This window comes from Numida meleagris, chromosome 1 (assembly GCF_002078875.1).
Source record: "Numida meleagris isolate 19003 breed g44 Domestic line chromosome 1, NumMel1.0, whole genome shotgun sequence".
Taxonomy (NCBI): domain Eukaryota; kingdom Metazoa; phylum Chordata; class Aves; order Galliformes; family Numididae; genus Numida; species Numida meleagris.
In genome coordinates, this window is record NC_034409.1 from 176,959,104 (window position 1) to 176,965,103 (window position 6,000).

At 48.1% G+C, this 6,000-nt stretch overlaps 1 protein-coding gene across 10 annotated transcripts in view; it reads right to left on the reverse strand.

Annotated features, from left to right (window-relative positions):
- Positions 1-881, reverse strand: part of ZMYM2 (zinc finger MYM-type containing 2) — a 93,710-nt gene extending 92,829 nt beyond the window's left edge. For 8 of the 10 annotated variants that reach the window (XM_021379824.1, XM_021379814.1, XM_021379805.1 and 5 more), the window contains exon 1: positions 584-881. The gene's annotated coding sequence lies outside the window, so the exon portion shown is untranslated. Of the gene's footprint in view, positions 1-535 lie in introns of all 10 variants that reach the window. The other 2 variants (XM_021379834.1, XM_021379845.1) reach the window with 2 other exon arrangements.

Sequence of the window (6,000 nt, forward strand, 5' to 3'; positions counted from 1 at the left end):
CCCCGAACCGGCGGCCCGGAGGAGAGGACGCGCAGCCCTCTCCCCCGCACGGCGCCGCCGATCTGCCCCCGGCCTCGGGTTTGCCCCCCTGCAGTCGGCCCGCGGCACTGCCGCCTCCCGGCCGCCATTAGGGAGCCCCGGCCGAACAATACGGGGGGGAGCGCGGCGGCGGGAGGCGCGCGGCGCTGCGCCGGGCAGCGGGGGAGGTGGGAGGGAGGGAGGCACCCGCCGGGAGTGGGGGGGGAGGCACCGGGGCAGAACAACAGCCGCGGGCCCGGCGCGGAAAGCAGGGAGAGTTCAGTAACAGGCGCTACGCCAACGCCGGCCCTTCCCCGAACGCCCCGACCCCCCCGCAAGACTGCCCCCGGGCCGCCTCCGCCGCCCACCTCCGGGCGGCGAACAGCGGAGCTGCCCCCGGCTCCGCTCCGCCGCCAGAGGGCCGCCCGGCCCGGCGGGGCGCCTCGAGGCTCCTCCATCCCCGCCCCGGGGACAGCTCCGCGCCGCCGCCCGCGCCCGCCCCCGGCCCCCGCCTCACCCGAGGGCTCCCCACAGGCACCGAACCCCCCGCGGGGGACGCACGCACTCTGCCTTACTCCTCCGGCGTCTCAACTCTAACTCGGTCCAGTCCCGGGCTCAGCGCAGCTGCTAACGAAGGGGAGGAGGAACCCGGCCAACAGAGCTGGGGAGGGCCCGCCCCTGCCCCGCCATTGGCTGTCCCCGGGGACGGGCTCTCGCGCCGAGCCAGCTGATTGGACGCGCTGCCCGCCCGTCAGCGCCGCCCGCAGCCGGTTGACCCTATGAACTGCCAATCTCCCTGCTGGCCATGCCCTGAGTGTTTCCCACTTTGATCCATCAGGTTTGAAGAGCCCCAGTCGTAGCCCACCGGCGCGCCGTCCGCTCTTCGCATCGCGAGTGGCGCGCCCGGCCCCGGCCGCCTGACAACAAGTGGGGCGCGCTGCGCTCCTCCGGCCATCCGCCGCCACGAGGAAGCAGTGCGCCCGCCCCAGCCGCGCTCCCGCTCCCTGCAGGCACCACACGGCGAAGCACGGGACGCCCTTCTTCTCCGCGCCCCGACGTGGGGCTACTGGTTCTTATGGCGCCCCCCTTCGGTCCCGCCTCGCAGCCTCCCCCTCGGCGGCGGGGAACGGGGCCACCTTCAGGAGGGACGGCGCGTGGATAATGGCAGCGCTCCCAGCGGAGAGAGTGCCCGTGTAAGAGCGGGGCACCGCGTCTGCCCCGCCGAGCAGCGCCTCCCCGCTGCGGGCGCCCTCCTGCCCCCACCCACTGAGGAGGAGGGCGCCGTGTCGGCCGCCATGGCTCCTGGAGGACTGGTGGTGGTGGTGGTAGTGGTGGTGGTGGTAGTAGCAGTGGTGGCGTCCTCCATTTTGTCGGAAGCCGCCGCGGGGAGCTTGGGACCAATGCGACCCAACGTGGAGCGGCCACGTGAAGCACCCCGCCCCGGCCCCCGGCGGGAAGAGGGGTCGAGAGCCCCCCGGCAGCGCCGCGGGGTGGGAGCAGTGCTCCGGGCGGCGACGAGAGTTCTGCGCCGGGAGCCAACTCCCCGCCCGCCCTCTGCCAAAATGGAGGATGCGCACTTCCCTTGCGTGCCGCCGTCCCTCTCTCTGGCCATGGCATCCATGCCTGCTTCGTCGAGGACCTGGGCACCTCAGTCTCCCGTATGGCGCTCCGGCCCCTCTCTGCCCCATTCATTCATCCTCTTTTGCCCCGAAGGAGGAGAAGGAGAGTGCGAGCCCCCGCCCCGTCCTTCCTAGCCGGTGTCAGTTCGCGTCAACCACGTGGCGCGGTGTCCCCTGGAGAGAGCCTCTTGAGTGTGTAAGGAGCGATCCGGGCTGCCGGCGCCATTGCAGTGCTGTGGCTGGGGCCTGCCGCACTGCCCCGCAGATGAGCGAACTCTCCCAGGTATGGAAGGGCTAGCTCTTCGCCACCAGTCATGGTGTGCTTGGCTAATGATGTTCATGTGTGGGAGAGACCAGAACATTTCTGCTGTCTATTGTCACAACAACACAACCCAGGGACACACACAAGTCAATGGCTGAAGCCAAACACCCAGCACCACTCTGAGTTGTTGACTGGAGTTAATGACTTTCACACCATCCAACCTCTCTGATGAAATTCTGAGGGCTGCTTGATGTTGGGGTAGCAGATAGTGGTCATTGCTGAAAGGGGGGAGCTGCTGGGAGAAAAGGTCTAACGAAATATCTGCAAAGGATTAAAAGTGCCAAGGAGAGGTGTCGCTACCTATGTTGATGGTCACTTCAAATAATTCATAAGCCTTGTTCCATGTTATAGCACTGTCCAAATAATCATGGTAGCCAGACAACTGTTGAAATTTCAACACTAAATCTTGTATGTTCTGCCAAGTCAATGGTTCCTGACCATGTCTTTCATTAGCCTTGAACACCTTGTAGGCTGTAAAGCCAAAGCTGTGTTAAGTCATCTTTCACATTATGTATTTTCCTGCCTTTCCAGTTGCATGTAGCAGGAAGACATCTTTGTTCTACAATAATGTCTCTACATAAATGTTCTGATGAAGTTCAGAAAGAAATTCAAGAAAACATAAGTGCCAGTTTTTGAGAGCTTTGATTCACAAGAATAGGTGGTAGAATATAAGTACTTTTCTCATTTGGAACACATTATGTGCTACCTATCATTCTTAGTTACTCAAAAAAGTAACAAAAGAGCACCTTCCTTTTACTCTTGCCCTAGCAATAAACATCACTTAAGAAAGTTATCAAAGACTTTTATATAGCAATGTAGACCCTTTCCATTGATGTTTTGTATTACGCCATTTGAATAGAAATTTTAATGGTTTGCTTGCAATTTTGGAACTGTGCTGAAATGTATTTATATATAAAGGTCTATAAGTTTAGAGAACCTTAGTCCCCTATAGACATACAACCCTATTTTTGAATTTCTGTGTTCAAAAGTAGACAAAAATAATGAAATGCAACATGTATTTTTTCAACTAATTTTTCAAACAACATCAAGAGAAAGGATGAAAATGTTCAGACGCCTAGTAAATTCTCCCTCAACTGTAAAACCATGTAGATTATTTTCAAGAACAAACCAGATCGAGTCATTCTTTTTTTATGTTTTGAAAGCTAACATTAGTTCAAATACTAAGCAATAAAATCTCTTTATGAATGCCACAGATCCAAAATGGGTATATTTATAGGCTCCACACCACTGTCTCCATGGAAAGGCCTAATGTCAGCAACTTCACTAAAAATGTCTTACATATTGACTGGCAGTAGATAAATTCAGCTAGGCTGAACTAACAGTACGCTCGATGACGTATGAGAAGAATGACATCCTTCTATCTGTCACAGAGTAAAATTGTCTCAAAAAGCAGTCAACTGTATTTGAACTGATCTTTAAGGTCCCTGCCAACCTTAGCCATTCTATATGATTCTGTGATATATTTTAAAAAGTTTGGGTTTGAGCAGGAATCTTAGGAAGACTACCAAGCCGACCTCTAAGTGATACATAGTAAATAGGATCAGAATGCACATGAAGCTATCTCCTGCCATCAGTAATGTTTATTTATGATTAAAAATAGTGAGTTTTATACCAGAAGTAGGAGTAAACATATTTTCTTTCCTAAAGGACTTCAGCCTGAGTACAGTTTTGGTCTGCATCAATATAATTGTCTCAGTGTCTAGAATGGAGTTCTGAGGACTGAAAATTCTTGAATAAGATGTCTTTCACTGTTTCATGCGTGTAACACTCCAAAGGTAGTGGTTCCTGGAACCCTTCAAAACACAGATTGTTACAGCTGATTTGAAGGTTGGCTTGGAATAACTCATGTTTTGAAGGCAAATAAAATGCAGGTTTATAAAAATGTGTGTTTCCAGCACATGTGGAAGTGAAAGTGAAGTCTAATCCTTTGTAAAATATGTGACTCCAGCATTTCTTCTATGTCATTGTTTTCTTCTATGCTGTCTGGTCCCGCAAACCTTATTCTTTCTGTCTTAAACAGTTTTATTTATCCACTATCTTATTATTTTCTATACTTTCTCCCCCTACCATTTCTGACGGTATTTACTTTCTCTTTATTTTTTGTCCCTTGTCTCACTGATTTGCCTCTATGCAGCCTCAATCCTGTTGGCATTTTCCTTCACCATCCAAAAGAACGATGTGGAAAAAGTGTAGTTGTTGGTCGAACATGTCATATTTTCATGTTCGTGGCATAGTGCAGTTCTGATCTACTCATTGATTCACCAACACAACTTCAAGAAGTAGCAGTGGAAGGAAGAAGATGGGGAAAAAAACAACAAAAGCAAAACAGAAAAAAAAAACCAATAAATTCTTTCAGAACACCTGTGATCAGTATCATCTTGATCTTTTTAGTTTTTTTTCTATAATATTTCCTATATTGCTGTTTCAATTTTTGACATTCATTTGGTATTTCAGCTATTCTTTATAGACTAAAGCTCTTAAGATAAAGAGACCATATATATGTGTATGTTTGTACAGAACATAACAGACCTCATACTATTAGAAAAAATGAAAGAAAAATTGTTTTCTACAAAACGTTACCTGTAGTTTTCATTATGTTTTTTGAGCTATACATACTTTTCATGATATTTATAAACATAGCAATATGTGTTTAAATAAATTGCAATCAGCTGTTTAATTTGTAACTTAACCAAGAGTGATCTTTCGAAAAGTCAAATTGTGAGACAGTATACAGTATCCTATGAGGTTATTATTTAATTGCATGATATATTATGTCTTGAAATGACCCTTATGCCACAACCCACATTGCAGTTCTGAAAAAATAAAGAGCAACGAACTGGGCAACCTTCTTACAGATGTCACACCAATACAGTAAAGACTAAGCAGGTAATACCTAATAAGGTGTTGTTTATCCTTTTCTTTAGTTTATCCTATCACTTCTAGTGAGTTTTACAATAATCAAAATTATTTTTATTTGCAAATTATTTTTATTCATTTCTAAACATCTGAGGATTTTAGTTGGATAAATATATTGTCTTTATGGATAAGAAATGGCACTGTAGAGCAGAATGCAAGACCTTAAGACTGGAAGAGACATCCTAAGTCACTGAGTCCAGTTCTTTGCTATTACAGGAAACTGTGTCATATAATCCCCTCCAGAAACTGTTCAAGCTCCATCTTAATGGTAGTTTGATATGTTTACCCCCTATTCCTGTTGCAAATCGGTTCCAGAATTTCATTGTTCTGGTGGTTAGAAACCTCTTTCTAATTTCCCAGCTAAATTTATTCAACAATCCATTTGTTTTTGTGCCAGTATTTGTCCTCTGGTTTAAATAGCTCTTCTCCCTCCCTAGTGTTTACCCCCTGATATATTTATAGACAGTAATCATATTCCCTCTCAGCCTCCCTTTTGCTGGACCGAACAGAAATCTTTTAGTCTCTTCTTGTTCAACAGATCTTCATTCCCCCACTAGTCTTTGTCCTCTCTCCCAACCAAAACTCATCTGTCTTCCATATGGGTTTAAATTTCCATAAAGTTGCATTTAAAATTAAAGTAGTACATTATACAAATCAGTAATATTTCCAAATCTCCAGAAAATATCTCAGTGTCGGGTACGCACTTGCCTTCTTGCACAACTACATTAGGTAACCACCATCTAGTCTAGTAACACCTGTGTTTTTTCTACCCTGCTCATTTATTGGGAAAGTTCTCAGTTAACAGCAACATTTTTATTATTCTCCAGGTGTGTGACCTTGCATTTTGTGTTGTGATAGTTTTTGTTTCCATTAGTTCAGTCATCAAGGTCTTTCATTGTTTTTCCATGTCATCCCCCTGTAGCTCCGCGGTTGCCTAACTCTGTGAAGCCAGCCAATGCAACAAGCTTGTTTTCTCTTCCTTAACCAAACAGTAAGATCAATCCCAAGAATAAATGTGCTAGCAGACACCCTCTAGTCTGACAGGCCCCTGTTCAGTACTACCTGCTGCCATTTCCTTCATTCTACACTGGCAAATGCTGTCCC